Source organism: Myxine glutinosa, chromosome 9, assembly GCF_964187855.1.
Source record: "Myxine glutinosa chromosome 9, kmMyxGlut1.1, whole genome shotgun sequence".
Classification (NCBI taxonomy): domain Eukaryota; kingdom Metazoa; phylum Chordata; class Myxini; order Myxiniformes; family Myxinidae; genus Myxine; species Myxine glutinosa.
The window spans coordinates 4,830,748-4,857,213 of NC_136269.1; positions in this window are offsets into that span (position 1 = coordinate 4,830,748).

Consider the following 26,466-nt stretch of genomic DNA (forward strand, 5'->3'; position numbering starts at 1 on the left):
AGTTATGGCATTTTGAACTTTGGTAATTTCCCCAACAGTTTTCCGGACGACAGACTGCCGGTCGGGGACATGTATTGCAGCGCAATACTCAGAATGCTTGTTTAATTTGTCAATATCGATGGCATCATCCCAAAATTTTAGGAATCTTTTTGGATTCATCATTGTTATTCACAGAAGGTGATCCTAGTGTTCGGACTGCAGACAACTTCTGCATCACCTGATCTGGTTATTCATCCTCAAGATATCATACAGTTCAAAACATCACATGAGATGGAGTCGTTCAGGAAGAAAAGTTGTCCGTGCAGGACTCGTGGAATAATAAATGCAGAGGAACTGGACGAATAAAGCAGCCACAGATCGGTGGAGAATTGAAGGGCCTGTTGTTGACTCTCCACAAAAGGACCCGGAACAACGAACGCAACCAGAATGAGACCAAGGAGGCCTTTATACCGACGGCAATGTCACCGTCCTTTGGGGCCTCCCCGTAGTCCACTGCCAGCTCAGGGCCGAGGATGAGCGGCCCTTCATTTGGGCTGCAGTTTGCTTTGCCTGCGCATGCATATTCATGAGGCTGCCGTGGCATTTCCAGGACGCTGGAGGACGTTTGCTTTTTCGCCCGCCGAGCCCATCCCGCCCGGTGCGGCCCTGTTTGCTCAGCGTTGATTGCTAATTTTCCGGTGTCAGATTTGCGCTTCCACCGGGGCGCAGCAGGCAGTTCTGGGGCCAGGGGCCGCGTCGTACAGGCTGGCAAATGGTGATGGGCTGTACGGGCCCGAGAGACCGCGCCACTGCCCTGCATCCCAATGGCGGCGAAGCACGCGACAAGATGGCCGCCGTGGGTGCTGCGGATACAAATGAAAAGATGTTGAATTATTTAATTGACAGAGTCAAAAGATTCTTAAATCCATAATTAAATGAATTTTGAAAATACATAAGCTTATAATGTGATATATATATATATATATATATATATTTGAGAAACCTCAATCGGAAGCGGCTTCATCAGCTGTATCCATCAGGAATTGTATAAATTGAGCTTCCTGCATTTCTTAATACTAATCATAGAGGAATTTCCACTGATCGATAAATGGGAGTATAAATGTGTGCAGACATCGCACCACATATTGATCTGGTTGCTTTGACTCCGATCATTTCCTCACATCCACGGCCTGCCAACTTCTCGGTTTAGAAAGCGCAGGATTGCATCACACTTCTGGAAAATTCATCTTGGGATTATTGTACAGGCTGGAATTTTCTCGCAACTTCAGAATTGCTATTGAAACTTGCGTATATGATCTATGTATATGAAGAAGACTCAGGCCTCCTTCGTGTAGAAACATTGATGAATAAATAATAACTGCTGTCGTTGCGGAGCTGCTCTCGAACATCAAGGCAAATAAATAATTAAATAATTTAATAATTGAAATAAATAATTAATAAATATGTGTTTTATTATGCGTTAAGCGCGTGAAATAAATAAATAATTAATAAATATGCGTTAAGGTCATTAAACATTCAATAAATCAATAAGTATTTAAACAATAAAATTATGTATTTTTTTAGTCTATGGCGCAGGGAATAATTTGTACAGATGAGGGGTGTTCACTGTTCATTCAAAACGTTGTTGGAATGCAATACAAGAATGTTCTGGAAGTTTGTTTTCACCTGTGGATTCCATTCCAGGGTTAAATATCGTGTTCCCCATTGTCTACTGATGTATTTATAATTCAGGTAGTTGTACAATTACAATCTCCCATGACACCGTTCCCTGCATGTGACATATTTACAAACTCCTGCAGGAGTCGAAGTTTGCTGTAAAGTGTTCTTCTTCTTCGTCCTTGTGCAGCACTAGGCTGCGGGGTAGCATCATTGGCCGAGGGCATGGCTGTGCCGCTGACGCAGTTCCCTCTGCTGGCTAGAGCAGGAAGTTGTGATCTGTTGATGCGGTGCCAGCGATAGCTCGCCTAGTCTTCGCGAAGGATCCCGTTGTGATATTTAACGTGCACCAACTAATGCTTGCAGACGGTACGCCCCATGTTTAACGTCGATTCGAGGGACGGCACACACATTGACGAACCACACTACCTGTGAAACACCGGGATGACATTTTATATCTGGGTGGGGATACGAACCAAAGCCTGGTGTTGGCTTAGCGGTTAGGGAGCGGCTTGGGATCCTAGGATCTTGGGTTGGAATCCTGGTCGACCAAGAGGGGGGGGGGGGGGGGGGTGTTGACTCAGCCCGTCATCCTTCTGAGGTCGGCAAATTGAGTACCAGTTCACTGGTAATTCCCTGTATGTCACAAGAGGCGACTAACAGGGTTGGTAGCAGGAAGGCTTCAAAAACATTACTTCAAAAACATTACTTCAAAAACATTACTTCAAAAAGGGGAAAAATGGCCTCTGCGGGGAAAAATGGCCTCTGCGGGGAAAATTGCCTCTGCGGGGAAAAATGGCCTCTAAAGGTTGTTCAGGGATTCGAACCCAGGCTAGAAGCTTCAAGGCGAGTGTGCATGATGTGTTTATTATCCTTATTTTCACGCAATGTGTGTATATGTTTAAACATGTGCTTTGTGTGTTCAATCTTTTGATAAAATAGAATAACAACAAAGTACCATAATTATAAACCACAAAATGTGTGGGTTATTCCACTTGGTGGAGCAGAACTTCTTTCCAAATTCTCAAACAACTGAACAAATAATTACCAATATATTAAGACAACAGTGAGGTTTACTCGGTGTGTGAACTCCACATGCAATCCCGAGCAAACAGTGAATTGTTAAGTGAAAAGCGAGTGTAAAGTGGGTGAACAAGTGCACAGCCCTGTAGATATTTACTTTCTCGGCACACCTGTCATCAGTGACCCCGCCACATAACTGGCACCCCAGGACCCGGCACGGAAATCCACACGACGGATTACAACTAAACATTGCTCGCTGAAACCGCTACGCGCTGACGACGGCCAATTAGCAAGAAACGCGTCCATGGATGGATTCCCTTCCGTCGGCGGTGGGGAGGAATTCGGGGCTGGCATTGCCAGACAAAAGCCACTGTTGTCCAGCTTTTGCATAATCCTTGATCTTGAAGATTAGAAAATGCCAGGATAAGCTGATGTAAATAACATGTGCTTTTTTATATGTATGACATGTTTTCACTCGTCTCATCCATTTTCAATGAAGGTGTATGGCTTCGGAATTGTGGTGACCTGGGAGAATGCAAAGTTAGCGTGATCCGGCAACCATTGATCATTGTCACCTTGGAGTATTCCATCGTATGTCAGGATACACCGAGTCATAAAGAATGCTTTTGTTAACAAAGAATCCTTATGGGATATAGCTCGGCCTTTCAGAAGCATGAGGACATCCAGACTTTGCTGTGAATAGTTTGCGGAACATTACTCTACCTCCAGTTCCGTGTACAATGGAAACGAAGCTGTTCGGAGTCCAAAACATCATTAGCTTATGTTGTCAAATGTTTTACGGTCCGGTCCGTATCTAAACGACGATGTGAATTGTAACTTGTCCGAGCAAGGAACATCCATTGGTTAATCTACAGTTCAATCCTAATGGTTTTGGCTTCAATGTAGATTCACCTTTTCCTTCGATGAGAGACCAGTGACATATTTAGGCAAACATACGGACTCTATCTCTGCATCTCATGATTTACATACAACAACATTTGTATATTAGTTCTTGTTGAAATGGATGAGTCTGGTGTTTTGCTCATTACTCTCTGTTTCTGCATCGTTAAGGTGGGGTCGTTCAGAGGTGTTCAAACTCGTTTGTAACTCAGGTATGGTGTTTTGAAATGCGATAACAACAGCTTCCCCACTTCATTACTCAATGTGATCAAGCCCTTTATCTCAACACACTTGGCCCATTTTCTCTTAAAACTATCAATGTCCTGATAATAGGAATGTTCTGACTGCTCCATTAACCACTCGCCAATGATGAACTTCCTTAAATCATCCCCTTGAAGCCATTTACCATGGAGATCAGACTTCAGATGTGGGAATAAGAAATAGTCACTCAGAGCCGAGTCTGGTTGGATAGGTGGATCACTCAACTGTTCAAATCAACATTGGCAAATGATGGCCTATGTAATTCTGGCCTTTTTTTTTTTTTTTTTACAGACTTTAGGTATTCAGCTTTCTCACGTGCGAGAAAAAAAGAATGGGCACAATAAGTTTTTTTTTCGTTTTTGTACAGAAGAATGGGGAATTATAGCTCAATCAAGGTGTGCAAAGTTGGTAGAGGCCTATCCCTTCCACCACGTATTAACTCAGGGGGGTGGACACTTATCCAACCAAGATATTCTAATTTTGTATTTTTAATTAATTTTCTGAAATTTGTAGAATTTGTTTTTCACTTGGAAATTGTGGGTTACGATATTTAAATAAAGGTGGAAAAAGTCTGATTTAATACAATTTAATTCCAGGATATAAGGTAACAAAAGGTGAAAAATTCGAGAGGGGGTGTATGTATACTTTCTACAGGTACTGTGTGTCACCTGTATGATTCCAAGTGTAAACGAAAATACAGAGCAAACGAAAGTAGGCCCAGCCTACTTACCACCGGTACAACCTACAATGACCCGTCAACACATGTGGCCAGTCCGGTCGCAAATTGGACTCCAAAATCACCAGAGAAAACATATATGATCTAACGGATCTGCATGTGGCGACTGACAGCTCTGACATTCTCAAAAACAGGAGGTGAACCATCATCATGAGACGACATGGAACCTAATTCAAATTAACTTATTTCTTTTCTTTATTTTGGAGTAGAGCTTACTGGGGGAGATAAAAACATACTTTCATACTTCCCTGTTCATATTCTTAAACATAGGTACTTCGGCTTTAAGCCAAGCAGAGGCAATTGGTGGGATCAACCAGGGAGTGTAGAGACAACACAGGTAAATCACACCAGAATCGCTTGACAACGGTTGCTCGAGTATCATGTACCGAGACACTTGTGGAAGAACCCCACTACCAATATTTTTGTCTTCAGTGTGGTTATAGAACCAGATAGAACCAATGAATGAACACCTTTCAACACAGGTGGATTGTGGAGGGAGGGAAGCTCCTCCCTTCCCCCTCTCTTCCTCCTCTCTCCCCCCCCCCCCACCCTCCTCCCTCTCTCTCTCCCCTTCCCCCCACCCCTGCCACCCCAAACGGAATTCCTTTTTCTTCATGCAGCAGGAGATGGAGTTTTGCACCTGCGTGTGTTTGTTGGTTGTTTGTTGGTTTCAGAATGTGTAACGGAGCCCTCCCACGCCTCAAAGTATTCACCTGTGTGTGTTTGTGTGTGTGTGGAGGCCATAACCTTTTTACCATTTGAGCCTATCAACAAACTTTATCATAAGAATATGGAGAACACAAATTAATTAATCTTACATTTTTTTTGCTGGTGTTTTCATGAAGATTTGTTTGAGTGCAAAGTGAATGTGGATGGGCCCAACTGTGTTGATTTCCACCTGCAGTCACAGCAGATATTGCGGTATTTGCATAATGATGTGACTGACTGCATACCTTTTTCCATCTTGATTGACAGTTATCGAGAGCACATGGAATGAGAGTGAACAGGACTGATGTACATTGCCCTGCAAAAGTATTCACCCCCTACCAACAATGCCACATGTAGATGAATTACAAATTATGCAGAAACAATTTTATCCAAATCAACTTTTTTATTCATAACTGAAGAGATCAAACTAAATAGCTATAGTTCAAGGGGGTTACATGTCAGGAATACCTGCAGAAAACATGTACAAATCAAAATTCACGGGTTGTAAAAGTATTCAGCCTACTACTTGGTGGTAGCACCATTTGCAGCAATGACTGCTGTGAGTATTTTTTAGGTAGGTAGGTCTATACCAGCTTTGCACAGTGAGATAGTGAAATTTTTGCCCATTCTTTATGTGAAAATGCCTCTACTTCTGCCAAGTCGATGGACTGCAATCTTCAAGTCTCGCCATAAATGTTCAATTGGGTTCAAGTCAGGACTTTGACTGGGACGCTCAATAACATTTTTTCTTTTCTTATGCAGCTTATCCAGTGTGGCTTTAGCTTTGTGCTTCGGATCATTGTCCTGCTCAAATGTGAATGTCACACAGTTTCTGATTCATCGCTGATTCAAGCAGGTTTTCATCAAGAATTATCCTGTACATTGCACCATCCCTTCTACGCTGACAAGCTTGCCATTCCTTGCTGATGAAAAGCAGCCCCATAACATGATGCTGCCACCACCATGCTTGACAGTAAGGATGGTGTTGACTTGGTGATGTGCAGTGTTGGGCTCGCACCTGACGTAACACTTTTAATTTCGACCAAAAAGTTCAATTTTTGTCTTGTCTGGCCACAAAACTCTTTCCACATGCCTGCGGTATCATTAGGATGCTTTCTTCACAAACTCCATACAAGCTTTTAGATGCTTCTTTTTCAGTAATGGCTTCTGTCTTGCCACCTGTCCATACCATTGTGAAGGGAATAGGATACCGTTGGTTGAAGAACACTGACCCACATCTCGAACATAGATCAGCCTTGCAGATTTTTCAAAGTCATTGTTGGATTTGCAGTGACATCCCGATTTACAGTTTCCTGCTGTCCCGGCGTCTGGGTTTGCATGAGCGACCTGATCTGGGTAGAGTTTGGGTGCTATATGTCTTCCTATTCTTAATGATTCATTTCCCGTACTAAAGGGGATAATGAGTGACTTTGAAATCTTCTTATAACCTTCTCCTGAACTGTGCCTCTCTACCACTTCATGTGTGACTTCTTTGGAAAACTCCTTGGTCTTCATGTTTGTCTTGTTGATTGACCCAAGTGAGTTGCACCTTAAAACTCCTTAGATATAGTGGGTGAGATAGATTTTTAATTTAAACCACTGATTACATAAAGGTGAAACTTATTACAGTGTGTAACCTTTCCAACAAATAATTTGCTGCTGACGTAATTTTGGATTAATCAGGCAAAGGGTTTGAATACCTATGTAACTGAGAATCATCTGACTTTCTCTTGTAATCTAGTTTATTACCTCCACCACCAATGTGGATGGAGGTTATGTTTTCACCACTGGCTGTTTGTTTGTTTGTCTGTGAACAAAATATCTCAAAAAGTTGTGTACGGATTCGGACGAAATTTGGCAGAGATGTAGCGTATGCGACAAGTAAGAAATGATTAGATTTTGGTGAAGATCCGGATTCGGATTCGGCTAGTAGAATTATTTAATTTCTGAAGTGATTCTTCAACATTGAGGGTTTGGGCTAAAACCGATATAGAGCAGGGCATCTCAAAAAGTTATGGACGGATTTGGATGAAACTTGGTGGACAGATTTGGTGTGTGACAAGACCGAATCGACTCGATTTTGGTGAAGATCTGAATATGGATTCGGATATGAGAATTATTTAATTTTTTAAGTGATTCCTAACCGTTGAGAGGTCGGGCAAAAAGTGATATATAACATAGTTAAAAAGTTATGGATGAGTTATGACTAAACTTGGTGGATGAGTTGGTTAGGTGACAAGAACAAGCTGATTCGATTTTGGTTCAGGTTCGAATCCAGATCTGGCCTATCAGTGGGATACAAAACGTGACCTGTTCAGCCTGGTGGAGGTATGCGCTCTACTGAGTATGCGCTCTACTGAGTATGCGCTCTACTGAGTATGCGCTCTACTGAGTGCCGATCTAGTTCAAATTGTTTCTGCATTTTTAGCTTTATCACTTTCGAGTTTTTTGTGAAGATTTTATATATCAAGTTTGATTTGTGAGCATCATGAAATAAGCATACCATCACTACCACTCAGAAACAGGGTATGTTGAGGATTCATTTAATCAAAAAAGTAAGTAGAATTGGAAGAAAATCTTTGAAAAATTGTCTAAACATGCAATTTCCCAGGTTCATTTGGAACGTATGGAAAAGTGGAAATACTTCAAACACAACTAAGAAATGGGATCAGTAGCAATGAACCTTTTGGAAAGTCATAAAAGCACCTTTGAGAGAAACAGCGATTACCTTGCAAAGGTTTGTGACATTGTCAAGTTACTTTCAAAGCTTGGCTTACCTTTCGTTCCGTGGGCACAATGAGGGAAAGGAAGCTAAATTGAAAAGGAATTTCCTTCACCATCCAAAAGGTATTAATGCACAATCAGACTCCGAGTTTTGCTTCTCCGGGTTATTTTATTGGGAGTGCTGTTACACGTAACCAGACAGAACCAGAAAAGCAGCTCAAAGTTCCCTGGAAAATGCGTGATGTGCACAAGGTGTAAAACATACTACAACATTAACACTTGGCACCATTTAAGCTGCTCTGCATGCGCAGTACAATTCATGCCAAGCCTCAAAAAACATGACAAAATGCTTGATAATAAACAATTAATAATTCATATTGAATACAAGTGTTGACGTCACAGTGAACGCAATGAACAGAACAGGTACTCCGAAACGATTTTTCACACACATTATGCTTCCACTGCATCCATTCCCGATTAACTCTTCACATTATAAACGTTGAAAACGTCATTGAAAAAGATTCATGATATGATTTTAGCGACCGGCACATATGATTGGTCACACCTTTTTTTTGATGGAAGAGCTCGCGATCGAAACGTCGAACTCGATTCATTTCCCAAAGGGTAACCCTGAGTTTTCAAACCCATGTTTGTCAAAATCCATAATCTCTTCTCTTATTTAATGCAATACTAGGCATTTTTTCGCGTCGCTTCGCTTACAGATTGAATGGAAAACAACACGTTGTACTTCACAAACATTCAAACAACAGGACATCTTCCCTCTGCTTGGAAGTCAGCTAACATCACCTTAGTCATCGAAATTCTTCTTCTTCTTCTTAACAGTCACAATTATTCCTCTAGACATCTGCTTCTGCTGTCTCAACAATGGATGGAGGTCCTCAACACCAAACAGGAAATCAGATCTGTTTCCCTTGACATATCACGTGACTTTGATACGGTCTGGCACCCCGCTCTGCTCTCCAAACTCTCCTCTCATAGTATCCATGGAAATATCCACACATGGTTTGCAAACTACTCCTGTCATAGTCAACGTGTGGCCTTGAATGGGTTTCTCTCATCTCCTCTTCCTGTTCAGGCTGGAGTTCCCCAAGGCAGTGTTCTGGGCCCTGTGCTTTTTCTGGTCTTCATCAATGATCTCTCTGACTCTCTTGAAAATCCTCTATATCTCTTTGCTGACGACTCTACTCTCTGTCGCTCCATTCCTCATCCCTCAGATCGGCAGTCTGCAGCCTCCTCACTCTCTGCAGACCTGGACAAAATCACAGACTGGGTAAACAAGTGGAACATGTCTTTCAATCCTGACAAATCTCACACTCTTACTCTGTCTCTCCAAAAAGACCGACTGGAAAACCCTCCCATCTACTTTCTCCACAATCCTCTGGAAGAAATTCTGTCACTCAAGCTTTTGGGTCTCACTATCTGCCATGATCTTTCCTGGGAAAACCACATTTCCAAGTTGACCTCCAAAGCCAGTCGCCGACTGGGCATCCTCCGTCGTGCGAAGTCCTTTCTTGGCACACCTGAGCTCCTCACCATATATACACAAAGAATTAAGTTAAGCACCCCCCCGTTTTTTTACAACCTCGCACATTACAAGTTTGTTGTCGTCAAAACAGTGTAATATACCCATGATATTGCTATATTTTCTGGAGAAGTGATATTATGGTCACATAAAAACATAACAATCATGCCGTTTTCAATATTTTATTCTGAATAATTTAAGGTGAAAATTTTTGGGAATTTTAGGCATATTTTCACCTCAATTTAAGTATGGAGCTATAGGTCCATCACGGACAGTGTGGATGACGTTTATGTTTTCTAACGTACAGTCATTGTTCTGAGAAGACCTCTAGCGATCTTTGCGTCAATAACGTGTGTAGGACCCACGTGATCGGATGGAGCAAGGTGCTGTGACAACCATCCCCTGGCCTGCGTACAGTCCTGACCTGAACCCCCTCGAGCACGTTTGGGACATGTTGGGACGACAAATTGCGAAGATGGTCCCTCCAATAGCCAATCTGGATGAATTGGAACGTGCATTACATCGGGAATGGAACAACCTGCCACAGCAACGCATACGACGGCTTACAGGGTCTATGAGACGTAGGGTTGAGTCAGTGATCCGATCACGTGGGTCCTACACACGTTATTGACGCAAAGATCGCTAGAGGTCTTCTCAGAACAATGACTGTACGTTAGAAAACATAAACGTCATCCACACTGTCCGTGATGGACCTATAGCTCCATACTTAAATTGAGGTGAAAATATGCCTAAAATTCCCAACAAATTTCACCTTAAATTATTCAGAATAAAATATTGAAAACGGCATGATTGTTATGTTTTTATGTGACCATAATATCACTTCTCCAGAAAATATAGCAATATCATGGGTATATTACACTGTTTTGACGACAACAAACTTGTAATGTGCGAGGTTGTAAAAAAACGGGGGGGTGCTTAACTTAATTCTTTGTGTATACAAAGCTTTCAGCCGCAGCTCAATGAAATACTGTTCTCCTCTCTGGGTCGGTGCTCCTGCCTCACACCTAGCTCCCAAGCATGCGATTACGATGTTCATTTTCCATGTGTGTTGCCACATGTCATTTATATAACAGGATTATGGCTAATTTAAACCTCCCAGGAATTCCAATTAAACCCAAACTTCGGCAAGGCTAAATGGCGACATAGGTGACAGAAAACACAATTATTACCAAATAACCTATCCAAAGTAACTAACCCTGCCAAAGTGCCCACTCACACACAGCCGTGCACACCAAAGTAGGCGAATGAAAGGGAATAGCAAAGAGGGACAGGCACCAGGCTATTGTGAGCGGAGCTGATTCGAGGCAGAATGTCCAGGAGAGCAGGCCCTAGGAGGGCTCTGGCAGGCAGGCACAAGAGAGTAGGCAGGTACAAGAGAGTAGGCAGGCACAAGAGAGTAGGCAGGCACAAGAGAGCAGGCAGGTACAAGAGAGCAAGATATGTAAAATGGAAATCGATATGTAAAATGGAAAATGGAAATGGATATGTAAAATGGAAATGGATATGTAAAATGGAAATGGATATGTAAAATGGAAATCGATATGTAAAATGGAAATCGATATGTAAAACGGAAATCGATATGGAAAATGGAAATGGATATGTAAAATGGAAATGGATATGTAAAATGGAAACGGATATGTAAAATGGAAATGGATATGTAAAATGGAAATGGATATGGAAAATGGAAATGGATATGTAAAATGGAAATGGATATGTAAAATGGAAATGGATATGGAAAATGGAAATGGATATGTAAAATGGAAATGGATATGTAAAATGGAAATCAATATGTAAAACGGAAATCGATATGTAAAATGGAAAATGGAAATGGATATGTAAAATGGAAATCGATATGTAAAATGGAAATCGATATGTAAAATGGAAATGGATATGGAAAATGGAAATGGATATGTAAAATGGAAATGGATATGTAAAATGGAAATGGATATGTAAAATGGAAATGGATATGGAAAATGGAAATGGATATGTAAAATGGAAATGGATATGTAAAATGGAAATGGATATGTAAAATGGAAATGGATATGGAAAATGGAAATGGATATGTAAAATGGAAATGGATATGTAAAATGGAAATGGATATGGAAAATGGAAATGGATATGTAAAATGGAAATGGATATGTAAAATGGAAATCAATATGTAAAACGGAAATCGATATGTAAAATGGAAAATGGAAATGGATATGTAAAATGGAAATCGATATGTAAAATGGAAAATGGAAATGGATATGTAAAATGGAAATCGAAATGTAAAATGGAAATCGATATGTAAAATGGAAATCGATATGTAAAATGGAAATCGATATGTAAAATGGAAAATGGAAATGGATATGTAAAATGGAAAATGGAAATGGATATGTAAAATGGAAATCGATATGTAAAATGGAAATGGATATGTAAAATGGAAAATGGAAATGGATATGTAAAATGGAAAATGGAAATGGATATGTAAAATGGAAATCGATATGTAAAATGGAAATCGATATGTAAAATGGAAAATGGAAATGGATATGTAAAATGGAAATCGATATGTAAAATGGAAAATGGAAATGGATATGTAAAATGGAAATCGATATGTAAAATGGAAATCGATATGTAAAATGGAAATCGATATGTAAAATGGAAATCGATATGTAAAATGGAAATCGATATGTAAAATGGAAATTGATATGTAAAACGGAAATCGATATGTAAAACGGAAATCGATATGTAAAATGGAAATCGATATGTAAAACGGAAATTGATATGTAAAATGGAAAATGGAAATGGATATGTAAAATGGAAATGGATATGTAAAATGGAAATGGATATGTAAAATGGAAATGGATATGTAAAACGGAGATCGATATGTAAAATGGAAATCGATATGTAAAATGGAAATCGATATGTAAAACGGAAATTGATATGTGAAATGTAAATCGATATGTAAAATGGAAATCGATATGTAAAATGGAAATCGAAATGTAAAATGGAAAATGGAAATGGATATGTAAAATGGAAATCGATATGTAAAATGGAAATCGATATGTAAAATGGAAATGGATATGTAAAATGGAAATCAATATGTAAAACGGAGATCGATATGTAAAATGGAAATCGATATGTAAAATGGAAATGGATATGTAAAATTGAAATCGATATGTAAAATGGAGATTGATATGTAAAATGGAAATGGATATGTAAAATGGAAATCCATATGTAAAACAGAGATCGATATGTAAAATGGAAATCGATATGTAAAATGGAAATCGATATGTAAAACGGAGATCGATATGTAAAATGTAAATCGATATGTAAAATGTAAATCTATATGGAAAATGGAAATCAATATGTGAAATGGAAATCGATATGTAAAATGGAAATCAATATGTAAAACGGAGATCGATATGTAAAATGGAAATCGATATGTAAAACAGAGATCGATATGTAAAATGGAAATCGATATGTAAAATGGAAATCGATATGTAAAATTGAAATCTATATCGAAAATGGAAATCGATATGTAAAATCGAAATCGATATGTAAAACGGAGATCGATATGTAAAATGGAAATCGATATGTAAAATGTAAATCAATATGTAAAATTGAAATCTATATGGAAAATGGAAATCAATATGTAAAATGGAAATCGATATGTAAATTGGAAATCGATATGTAAAATGGAGATTGATATGTAAAATGTAAATCGATATGTAAAATTGAAATCTATATGGAAAATGGAAATCGATATGTAAAATGTAAATCTATATGGAAAATGGAAATCGATATGTAAAATGTAAATCGATATGTAAAACGTAAATCGATATGTAAAATGGAAATGGATATGGAAAATGGAAATGGATATGTAAAATGGAAATCGATATGTAAAACGGAAATCAATATGTAAAGCGGAAATCGATATGTAAAATGGAAATGGATATGGAAAATGGAAATGGATATGTAAAATGGAAATCGATATGTAAAACGGAAATCAATATGTAAAGCGGAAATCGATATGTAAAATGGAAATGGATATGGAAAATGGAAATGGATATGTAAAATGGAAATCGATATGTAAAACAGAAATCAATATGTAAAGCGGAAATCGATATGTAAAATGGAAATCGATATGTAAAATGGAAATGCATATGTAAAACGGAAATGGATATGTAAAACGGAAATGGATATGTAAAATGGAAATGGATATGTAAAATGGAAATGGATATGTAAAATGGATATAGATATGTAAAATGGAAATCGATATGTAAAATGGAAATCGATATGTAAAACGGAAATCGATATGTAAAACGGAAATCGATATGTAAAATGGAAATCAATATGTAAAATGGAAATCGATATGTAAAATTGAAATCTATATGGAAAATGGAAATCGATATGTAAAATGGAAATTGATATGTAAAATGGAAATCAATATGTAAAATGGAAATCGATATGTAAAATGGAAATCGATATGTAAAATGGAAATCAATATGTAAAATGGAAATAGATATGTAAAATGGAAATCGATATGTAAAATGGAAATAGATATGTAAAATGGAAATCAATATGTAAAATGGAAATCGATATGGAAAATGGAAATAGATATGTAAAATGGAAATCAATATGTAAAATGGAAATTAAAATGTAAAATGGAAATCGATATGTAAAATGGAAATCGATATGTAAAACGGAAATCGATATGTAAAACGGAAATCGATATGTAAAACGGAAATCGATATGTAAAACGGAAATCGATATGTAAAATGGAAATGTAAAGGTAAAATGGAAATTGAAATTGTATGGTGTGGGTATACCATCATCTGTATGGTGTGGTGTACCATCATCTGTATGGTGTGGGTATACCATCATCTGTATGGTGTGGGTATACCATCATCTGTATGGTGTGGGTATACCATCATCTGTATGGTGTGGGTATACCATCATCTGTATGGTGTGGGTATACCATCTGTATGCTGTGTGGGTATACCATCTGCATGGTGTGTGGGTATAAAACCATCTGAATGGTGTGTGGGTATACCATCATCTGCATGGTGTGTGGGTATACCATCTGTATGGTGTGTGGGTATACCATCATCTGTATGGTGTGTGGGTATGGGTATACCATCATCTTACATATAAGCATATATGTAAGTGAGTTGTGTTTGTGTGAAGCCTTTTTGTTGATGTAAATACAATTCCAAACCCCTGGGCCAATTGCCCCGAATCTTCCTGATTGTTTACTAAAGTCTAAATAATCCGATCTTGATCAGGTGACCCAACTTGTAATACAATTTATTCACAAATCCGCAGTAAATTACAATTTATAATTGTTAAAAAATAAATACAAAGGAATCAAAGTGAGAGTGAAATTCTCAACCCTTCGTGTTTCCTGTAATGCAATCAGTGGTTTGCGTTCCCAGGAATCTCAGATATTTTGCAACTTCTGATTCTTGCTTCCCGACCACATTATTTCGGGTGGTATGCGTCCTGTGGGTTGCATCATTTCTGGAGGGGGCAGAGGACGTGGGGGAGTGGGTGCATATGCGCCGATGATGATTCAGTGCCCCTTCCCTTTCCCCTCGATCCCCACCCACCCCATGGATTTGGTTGTAATGGCACAGAATGCCCCACTATTTATGGACAGCACTTTCAGATCTGTAAGATCCACAACTTGAATGCTCGAGGATGGGACCGCCGGCTTAACAACATCTCTGAAAAATGACCAAATTATTGATCCTGAGGATGACCCGTGTGGCAGTTTACAGTTGGGTCAGAACTAGATCAACCTGTCCAGATTGCTCAAGGGTAAGGACCTTACCTCTGAGGTATCCCACCAGTCATAGACCTTACCCGCAGGTTTCCTTAAATGAGGCACGAGGTCAAGCTAGAGGTGATCAAAGTGGTTTGGTTGCGTTTTACGAAAGTGATACAAGTCATCGATAATTAAATTGCTTCATTTTGTGTGATCGGTTCATCCTTACGAGAGGCTGCTCACTCACTCGATCCTTCAGTATTCTTTATTGCACCTGCATGATTAAAGTCAAGGTGCAATAAAGAATTTTTTATTTTTTTATTTTATTTTTTTGTTTCCAGAATCGAGGCTCGTGAAAGAGCTAACATTTATCAATCAAACAAATGAAATAAACAAACAAACAAAGTGCATAAAAAGGGGAGCGGTACACAAGATGGGGAGAGAAGGTGAAGCACACAAACACAACATTTGAGAGCAGGGACATCGGGAGATGTGTGGGAGGGAGAGGGCTTGGGGGGAGGCAGGATAGGTATAAAACGCAAGGACACCAATAGTCCGGCAGCTAAGCTAAATATAGCATAACAATTGTGCATTTTGTGATACAAGCACCAAATTTGGCACACTAGTGGACTATCATATTATGAAAAGATCTGGATATTGGGCCATCTCAGATTCAGAGATTTGATTTTTGCAAGATTTGCAGATTTTGCAGATTTGCAAGCTGAGATTGCAACGCCAGGGACGGCCGACTCCTTCCTGCGAGCTGCCCACGTCACCCGCACAAGAAGAGCTCATCAAATCACTGCAGCGGCACTGCACATCCTGCAACACCGTGCGTATGAACGCCACCGTATGACATATGCTGATGATGCAGAAGACCTGCCTGAGTTCGAAGACTCGTGTCACCAGAGAGGAGAAGACATTCCCAACTTTCAGTACTGGGCAACTGTGCTGGAACTAGAGATGTTGGTACTGGTCTACGTGCGTTCTCTGCGGCAGGCTTCATTCACGACGTACCTTGATGCCCTGACGGAACTGGTCCCATGGTTCCATGTCTTAGACCACACACACTATGCCAGGTGGGTCCCTGTTCACCTGAGGAACACGGTTGCACTCCCAATGAAGCACCCAGATGTAGCCAGATAATTCAGGGCTGGCAACTTCACTGTACAGAAGACGAAGAAGGTGTTCTCTTCGATCCCAATCGAATCGAAATCTTGCAAAAATCAAATCTCTGCATCTGAGATGGCCCAATATCCAGATCTTTTCATAATATGATAGTCTACTAGTGTGCCAAATTTGGTGCTTTCCTCACAAAATGCACAATTGTGATGCGAAGTTGCCCCACTACAAGGACTTCCAGGAAAGAGGTTGGTATTTTTAAAAAGTGGATTTAGGGTGAAATTTTTGAAAATCCTCTCTATCTCTTTGCTGATGACTCTACTCTCTGTCGCTCCATTCCTCATCCCTCAGATCGGCAGTCTGCAGCCTCCTCACTCTCTGCAGACCTGGACAAAATCACAGACTGGGCAAACAAGTGGAACATGTCTTTCAATCCTGACAAATCTCACACTCTCACTATGTCTCTCCGAAAAGACCGACTGGACAACCCTCCCATCCACTTTCTGAATAATCCTCTCCAAGAAGTTCTGTCACTCAAGCTTTTGGGTCTCACTATCTGCCATGATCTTTCCTGGGAAAACCACATTTCAAATCTGGCCTCCAAAGCCAGTCGCCGACTGGGCATCCTCCGTCGTGCGAAGTCCTTCCTTGGCACACCTGAGCTCCTCACCACATACAAGGCTTTCATCCGCAGCTCAATGGAATACTGTTCCCCCCTCTGGGCTGGTGCTCCTGCCTCATACCTAGCTCGTCTTCACGCTGTTGAAACCAAAGCATTCCGAATCAATGGAATCTCCCGTGATGACGCCATATCCGAGGGCCTTTCACTTACTCACCGCAGGCAGGTTGGTGGTCTTTCCGCCTTCTACCGACTCCTCTCCGGCCTTGCTCCCCCAGCTCTCTATGGGCTCTGTCCCCCAAATATTCCTACAGGTCGCACAAGATCTGCCTGCAACCCTCTTATGGTTAAACTGCCAAAATCAAGACTCTCTGCTCACCTTCACTCCTTCATTCCTCTTTTCTCCCGCCTCTCGAACAAACTCCCTCACTCTCTTCAATCCCACTCCACCCTCCAGGTCTTTAAAACAGCTGTTCACCACCATCCCTTATCTTCCCCCATCCAAAACCTTGATCTTTTCTACCCCCGCTAATTTCACCCCAAATCCACTTTTTTGAAATACCAACTTCTTTCCTGGAAGTCCTTTGTGTCCTTGTGTTCATGCTTCTCCCACCCCCCCCCCTTCCCACGCCGCCTCCCCCCAAGCCCTCTCCCTCCCACATATCTCCCTGCTCTCAAATGTTATGTTTGTGTGCTTCCCCCTCTCTCCCCATCTTGTCTTCCGCTCCCTCTTTTTAAAGATGTTGTTTGTCTGGTTGATTTGTTTGTGAAATAAATGTTAGCTCTTTCACGAGCCTCGATTCAGTATACAAAAAAAATTTTTTTTTAGCGGGGGTAGAAAAGATCAAGGTTTTGGATGGGGGAAGATAAGAGATGGTGGTGAACAGCTGTTTTAAAGACCTGGAGGGAGGAGTGGGATTGAAGAGAGTGAGGGAGTTTGTTCCAAAGGCGGGAGAAAAGAGGAATGAAGGAGTGAAGGTGAGCAGAAAGTCTTGATTTTGGCAGTTTAACCATAAGAGGGTTGCAGGCAGATCTTGTGCGACCTGTAGGAATATTTGGGGGACAGAGCCCAGAGAGAGCTGGGGGAGCAAGGCCGGAGAGGAGTCGGTAGAAGACGGAAAGACCACCAACCTGCCTGCGGTGAGTAAGTGAAAGGCCCTCGGATATGGCGTCATCGCGGGAGATTCCAATGATTCTGAACACTTTGGTTTCAACAGCGTGAAGACGAGCTAGGTGTGAGGCAGGAGCACCAGCCCAGAGGGGAGAGCAGTACTCCACTGAGCTGTGGATGAAAGCCTTGTATGTGGTGAGGAGCTCAGGTGTGCCAAGGAAGGACTTCTCATGATGGAGGATGCCCAGACGGCGACTGGCTTTGGAGGCCAGCTTGGAAATGTGGTTTTCCCAGGAAAGATCATGGCAGATAGTGAGACCCAAAAGCTTGAGTGACAGAACTTCTTGGAGAGGATTATTCAGAAAGTGGATGGGAGGGTTGTCCAGTCGGTCTTTTCGGAGAGACATCGTAAGAGTGTGAGATTTGTCAGGATTGAAAGACATGTTCCACTTGTTTGCCCAGTCTGTGATTTTGTCCAGGTCTGCAGAGAGTGAGGAGGCTGCAGACTGCCGATCTGAGGGATGAGGAATGGAGCGGCAGAGAGTGGAGTCATCAGCAAAGAGATAGAGAGGATTTTCAAGAGAGTCGTTTAAGTGGACGGGTATCAGAGGTGAGATGAAATAGACGGGTATCAGAGGTGAGTTTAAGTGGACGGGTATCAGAGGTGAGTTTAAATGGATGGGTGTCAGAGGCGAGTTTAAATGGACGGGTATCAGAGGTGAGTTTAAATGGATGGGTATCAGAGGCGAGTTAAAATGAAGGGTATCAGAGGTGAGTTTAAATGGATGGGTATCAGAGGCGAGTTTAAATGGACGGGTATGAGAGGCGAGTTTAAATGGACGGGTATGAGAGGCGAGTTTAAATGGACGGGTATGAGAGGCGAGTTTAAATGGACGGGTATGAGAGGCGAGTGTAAATGGACGGATATCAGAGGCAAGTTTTAAAGGAAGGGTATCAGAGGCGAGTTTAAATGGATGGGTATCAGTGGTGATTTTAAATGGATGGGTATCAGAGGTGAATTGAAGTGGACGGGTATCTGAGGCGACTTAAAATGGACGGGTATCAGAGGTGAGATTAAATGGACGGGTATCAGAGGTGAGTTTAAGTGGACGGGTATCAGAGGTGAGTTTAAATGGATGGGTATCAGAGGCGAGTTCAAATGGACGGGTATGAAAGGCTAATTTAAATGGACGGGTATCAGAGGCGAGTTTAAATGGACGGGTATCAGAGGCGAGTTTAAATGGACGGGTATGAGAGGCGAGTTTAAATGGACGGGTATGAGAGGCGAGTTTAAATGGACGGGTATCAGAGGCGAGTTTAAATGGACCGGTATCAGACGTGAGTTTAAATGAACGGGTAGCACAGGTGAGTTTAAATGGAAGGGCATCAGAGGCAAGTTAAAATTGACGGGTATCAGAGGTGAGTTTAAGTGGATGGGTATCAGAGGTGGGTTTAAATGGACGGGTATCAGAGGCAAGTTAAATGGACGGGTATCAGAAGTGGGTTTAAAGGGACGGGTATGAGAGGTGAGTTTAAATGGACAGGTATCAGAGGGGAGTTCAACTGGACGGGTATCAGAGGTGAGTTTAAATGAAAGGGTATCAGAGGCTGAGTTTAAATGGACGGCAATCCTTCGCAAGTTTAATTGGACGGGTATCAGAGGCAAGTTCAAATGGATGGGTATCAGAGGCAAGTTTAAATGGAAGGGTATCAGACGCAGAGTTTAAATGGAAGGGTATCAGAGGCAAGTTTAAATGGACGGGTATCAGTGGCGAGTTTAAATGGACGGGTATCAGAGGTGAGTTTAAATGGACGGGTATGAGAGGCGAGTTTAAATTGACGGGTATCAGAGGCAGAGTTGAAATGGAAGGGTATCAAAGGCGAGTTTAAATGGAAGGGTATCAGAGGTGAGTTTTAATGGACGGGTATCAGAGTTGAGTTTAAATGGATGGGTATGAGAGTTGAGTTTAAATGGACGGGTATCAGAGGCGAGTTTAAATGGACGGGTATCAGAGGCGAGTTTAAATTGACGGGTATCAGAGGCAGAGTTGAAATGGAAGGGTATCAGAGGCGAGTTTAAATGGAAGGGTATCAGAGGTGAGTTTTAATGGACGGGTATCAGAGTTGAGTTTAAATGGATGGGTATGAGAGTTGAGTTTAAATGGACGGGTATCAGAGGGGAGTTCAACTGGACGGGTATCAGAGGTGAGTTTAAATGAAAGGGTATCAGATGCTGAGTTTAAATGGACGGCAATCCTTCGCAAGTTTAATTGGACGGGTATCAGAGGCAAGTTCAAATGGATGGGTATCAGAGGCAAGTTTAAATGGAAGGGTATCAGACGCAGAGTTTAAATGGAAGGGTATCAGAGGCAAGTTTAAATGGACGGGTATCAGTGGCGAGTTTAAATGGACGGGTATCAGAGGTGAGTTTAAATGGACGGGTATGAGAGGCGAGTTTAAATTGACGGGTATCAGAGGCAGAGTTGAAATGGAAGGGTATCAAAGGCGAGTTTAAATGGAAGGGTATCAGAGGTGAGTTTTAATGGACGGGTATCAGAGTTGAGTTTAAATGGATGGGTATGAGAGTTGAGTTTAAATGGACGGGTATCAGAGGCGAGTTTAAATGGACGGGTATCAGAGGCGAGTTTAAATTGACGGGTATCAGAGGCAGAGTTGAAATGGAAGGGTATCAGAGGCAAGTTTAAATGGAAGGGTATCAGAGGTGAGTTTTAATGGACGGGTATCAGAGTTGAGTTTAAATGGATGGGTATGAGAGTTGAGTTTAAATGGACGGGTATCAGAGGCGAGTTCAAATGGATGGGTATCAGATGCGAGTTTAATTGGACGGGTATCAGAGGTGAGTTTAAATGGACGGGTATCAGAGGTGAGATTAAATAGACGGGTATCAGAGGTGAGTTTAAGTGGACGGGTATCAGAGGTGAGTTTAAATGGATAGGTGTCAGAGGCGAGTTTAAATGGACGGGTATCAGAGGTGAGTTTAAATGGATGGGTATCAGAGGCGAGTTAAAATGAAGGGTATCAGAGGTGAGTTTAAATGGATGGGTATCAGAGGCGAGTTTAAATGGACGGGTATGAGAGGCGAGTTTAAATGGACGGGTATGAGAGTTGAGTTTAAATGGACGGGTATGAGAGGCGAGTTTAAATGGACGGGTATGAGAGGCGAGTGTAAATGGACGGATATCAGAGGCAAGTTTTAAAGGAAGGGTATCAGAGGCGAGTTTAAATGGATGGGTATCAGAGGCGAGTTTAAATGGATGGGTATCAGTGGCGATTTTAAATGGACGGGTATCAGAGGTGAATTGAAGTGGACGGGTATCAGAGGCGACTTAAAATGGACGGGTATCAGAGGTGAGATTAAATGGACGGGTATCAGAGGTGAGTTTAAGTGGACGGGTATCAGAGGTGAGTTTAAATGGATGGGTATCAGAGGCGAGTTCAAATGGACGGGTATGAAAGGCGAATTTAAATGGACGGGTATCAGAGGCGAGTTTAAATGGACGGGTATCAGAGGCGAGTTTAAATGGACGGGTATGAGAGGCGAGTTTAAATGGACGGGTATGAGAGGCGAGTTTAAATGGACGGGTATCAGAGGCGAGTTTAAATGGACCGGTATCAGACGTGAGTTTAAATGAACGGGTAGCACAGGTGAGTTTAAATGGAAGGGCATCAGAGGCAAGTTAAAATTGACGGGTATCAGAGGTGAGTTTAAGTGGATGGGTATCAGAGGTGGGTTTAAATGGACGGGTATCAGAGGCAAGTTAAATGGACGGTTATCAGAAGTGGGTTTAAAGGGACGGGTATGAGAGGTGAGTTTAAATGGACAGGTATCAGAGGGGAGTTCAACTGGACGGGTATCAGAGGTGAGTTTAAATGAAAGGGTATCAGAGGCTGAGTTTAAATGGACGGCAATCCTTCGCAAGTTTAATTGAACGGGTATCAGAGGCAAGTTCAAATGGATGGGTATCAGAGGCAAGTTTAAATGGAAGGGTATCAGACGCAGAGTTTAAATGGAAGGGTATCAGAGGCAAGTTTAAATGGACGGGTATCAGTGGCGAGTTTAAATGGACGGGTATCAGAGGTGAGTTTAAATGGACGGGTATGAGAGGTGAGTTTGAATGGACGGGTATCAGAGGTGAGTTTAAATGGATGGGTATGAGAGTTGAGTTTAAATGGACGGGTATCAGAGGCGAGTTCAAATGGACGGGTACCAGAGGTGAGTTTAAGTGGACGGGTATCAGAGGCGAGTTTAAATGGACGGGTATCAGAGGCGAGTTTAAATGGACGGGTATCAGAGGCGAGTTTAAATGGACGGGTATCAGAGGTGAGTTTAAATGGACGGGTATCAGAGTTGAGTTTAAATGGACGGGTATGAGAGGTGAGTTTAAATGGACGGGTATGAGAGGTGAGTTTAAATGGACAGGTATCAAAGGGGAGTTCAACTGGACGGGTATCAGAGGTGAGTTTAAATGGATGGGTATGAGAGTTGAATTTAAATGGACGGGTATCAGAGGCGAGTTCAAATGGACGGGTACCAGAGGTGAGTTTAAGTGGATGGGTATCAGAGGCGAGTTTAAATGGACGGGTATCAGAGGCGAGTTTAAATGGACGGGTATCAGAGGCGAGTTTAAATGGACGGGGTTCAGAGGCGAGTTTAAATGGATGGGTATCAGAGGTGAGTTTAAATTGACGGGTATGAGAGTCGAGTTTAAATGGACGGGTATCAGAGGCGAGTTCAAATGGACGGGTATCAGAGGTGAGTTTAAATGGATGGGTATGAGCGTTGATTTTAAATGGACGGGTATCAGAGGCGAGTTCAAATGGACGGGTATCAGAGGTGAGTGTAAGTGGACGGTTATCAGAGGCGAGTTTAAATGGACGGGTATCAGAGGCGAGTTTAAATGGACGGGTATCAGAGGCAAGTTTAAATGGACGGGTATCAGAGGCGAGTTTAAATGGACGGGTATCAGAGGCGAGTTTAAATGGACGGGTATCAGAGGCGGTTTAAATGGACGGGTATCAGAGGCAAATTTAAATGGACGGGTATCAGAGGCGAGTTTAAATTGACGGGTATCAGAGGCAGAGTTGAAATGGAAGGGTATCAGAGGCGAGTTTAAATGGAAGGGTATCAGAGGTGAGTTTAAATGGACGGGTATCAGAGGCGAGTTCAAATGGACGGGTACCAGAGGTGAGTTTAAATGGACGGGTATGAGAGGCGAGTTTAAATGGATGGGTATGAGAGGCGAGTTTAAATGGACGGGTATGAGAGGCGAGTTTAAATGGATGGGTATGAGAGTTGAGTTTAAATGGACGGGTATCAGAGGCGAGTTCAAATGGACGGGTACCAGAGGTGAGTTTAAATGGACGGGTATGAGAGTTGAGTTTGAATGGACGGGTATCAGACGCGAGTTTAAATGGACGGGTATCAGAGGCGAGTTTAAATGGACGGGTATCAGAGGTGAGTTTGAATGGACGGGTATCAGAGGCGAGTTTAAATGGACGGGTATCAGAGGCGAGTTTAAATGGACGGGTATCATAGGCAAGTTTAAATGGACGGGTATCAGTGGCGAGTTTAAATGGACGGGTATCAGAGGTGAGTTTAAATGGACGGGTATGAGAGGTGACTTTAAATGGACAGGTATCAGAGGGGAGTTCAACTCGACGCGTATCAGAGGTGAGTTTAAATGGATGGGTATGAGAGTTGAGTTTAAATGGATGGGTATCAGAGGCGAGTTTAAATGGACGGGTATCAGAGGCAAGTTTAAATGGACGGGTATCAGAGGCGAGTTTAAATGAACAGGTATCAGAGGCGAGTTTAAATGGACACGTATCAGAGGCGAGTTTAAATGGACGGGTAATAGAGGCGAGTTTAAATGGACGGGTATCAGAGGCGAGTTTAAATTGACGGGTATCAGAGGCAGAGTTGAAATGGAAGGGCATCAGAGGCGAGTTTAAATGGAAGGGTATCAGAGGTGAGTTTAAATGGATGGGTATCAGAGTTGAGTTTAAATGGATGGGTATGAGAGTTGAGTTTAAATGGACGGGTATCAGAGGCGAGTTCAAATGGATGGGTATCAGATGCGAGTTTAATTGGACGGGTATCAGAGGTGAGTTTAAGTGGACGGGTATCAGAGGTGAGATTAAATAGACGGGTATGAGAGGTGAGTTTAAATGGACAGGTATCAGAGGGGAGTTCAACTGGACGGGTATCAGAGTTGAGTTTAAATGAAAGGGTATCAGAGGCTGAGTTTAAATGGACGGCAATCCTTCGCAAGTTTAATTGGACGGGTATCAGAGGCAAGTTCAAATGGATGGTTATCAGAGGCAAGTTTAAATGGAAGGGTATCAGACGCAGAGTTTAAATGGAAGGGTATCAGAGGCAAGTTTAAATGGACGGGTATCAGAGGCAAGTTTAAAAGGAGGGGTATCAGAGGCAGAGTTTAAATGGAGGGGTCTCAGAGGCAAGGTTAAATGGAAGGGTATCAGAGGCAGAGTTTAAATGGACGGGTATCAGAGGCGAGTTTAAATGGAGGTGTCTCAGAGGCAAGGTAAAATGGAAGGGTATCAGAGGCAGAGTTTAAATGGAAGGGTATCAGAGGCAGAGTTTAATTGGACGGGTGTCAGAAGCAAGTTTAAATGGAAGGGTATCAGAGGCAGAGTTTAATTGGACGGGTATCAGAGGCAAGTTTAAATGGAAGGGTATCAGAGGCAGAGTTTAAATGGAAGGGTATCAGAGGCAAGTTTAAATGGATGGGTATCAGAGGCAGAGTTTAAATGGAAGGGTATCAGAGGCAAGTTTAAATTGAAGGGTATCAGAGGTGAGTTTAAATGGACAGGTATCAAAGGGGAGTTCAACTGGACGGGTATCAGAGGTGAGTTTAAATGGATGGGTATGAGAGTTGAATTTAAATGGACGGGTATCAGAGGCGAGTTCAAATGGACGGGTACCAGAGGTGAGTTTAAGTGGATGGGTATCAGAGGCGAGTTTAAATGGACGGGTATCAGAGGCGAGTTTAAATGGACGGGTATCAGAGGCGAGTTTAAATGGACGGGGTTCAGAGGCGAGTTTAAATGGATGGGTATCAGAGGTGAGTTTAAATGGACGGGTATGAGAGTCGAGTTTAAATGGACGGGTATCAGAGGCGAGTTCAAATGGACGGGTATCAGAGGTGAGTTTAAATGGATGGGTATGAGCGATGATTTTAAATGGACGGGTATCAGAGGCGAGTTCAAATGGACGGGTATCAGAGGTGAGTTTAAGTGGACGGTTATCAGAGGCGAGTTTAAATGGACGGGTATCAGAGGCGAGTTTAAATGGACGGGTATCAGAGGCAAGTTTAAATGGATGGGTATCAGAGGCGAGTTTAAATGGACGGGTATCAGAGGCGAGTTTAAATGGACGGGTATCAGAGGCGAGTTTAAATGGACGGGTATCAGAGGCAAGTTTAAATGGACGGGTATCAGAGGCGAGTTTAAATTGACGGGTATCAGAGGCAGAGTTGAAATGGAAGGGTATCAGAGGCGAGTTTAAATGGAAGGGTATCAGAGGTGAGTTTAAATGGACGGGTATCAGAGGCGAGTTCAAATGGACGGGTACCAGAGGTGAGTTTAAATGGACGGGTATGAGAGGCGAGTTTAAATGGATGGGTATGAGAGGCGAGTTTAAATGGACGGGTATGAGAGGCGAGTTTAAATGGATGGGTATGAGAGTTGAGTTTAAATGGACGGGTATCAGAGGCGAGTTCAAATGGACGGGTACCAGAGGTGAGTTTAAATGGACGGGTATGAGAGTTGAGTTTGAATGGACGGGTATCAGACGCGAGTTTAAATGGACGGGTATCAGAGGCGAGTTTAAATGGACGGGTATCAGAGGTGAGTTTGAATGGACGGGTATCAGAGGCAGAGTTTAATTGGACGGGTGTCAGAAGCAAGTTTAAATGGAAGGGTATCAGAGGCAGAGTTTAATTGGACGGGTATCAGAGGCAAGTTTAAATGGAAGGGTATCAGAGGCAGAGTTTAAATGGAAGGGTATCAGAGGCAAGTTTGAATGGATGGGTATCAGAGGCAGAGTTTAAATGGAAGGGTATCAGAGGCAAGTTTAAATTGAAGGGTATCAGAGGTGAGTTTAAATGGACAGGTATCAAAGGGGAGTTCAACTGGACGGGTATCAGAGGTGAGTTTAAATGGATGGGTATGAGAGTTGAATTTAAATGGACGGGTATCAGAGGCGAGTTCAAATGGACGGGTACCAGAGGTGAGTTTAAGTGGATGGGTA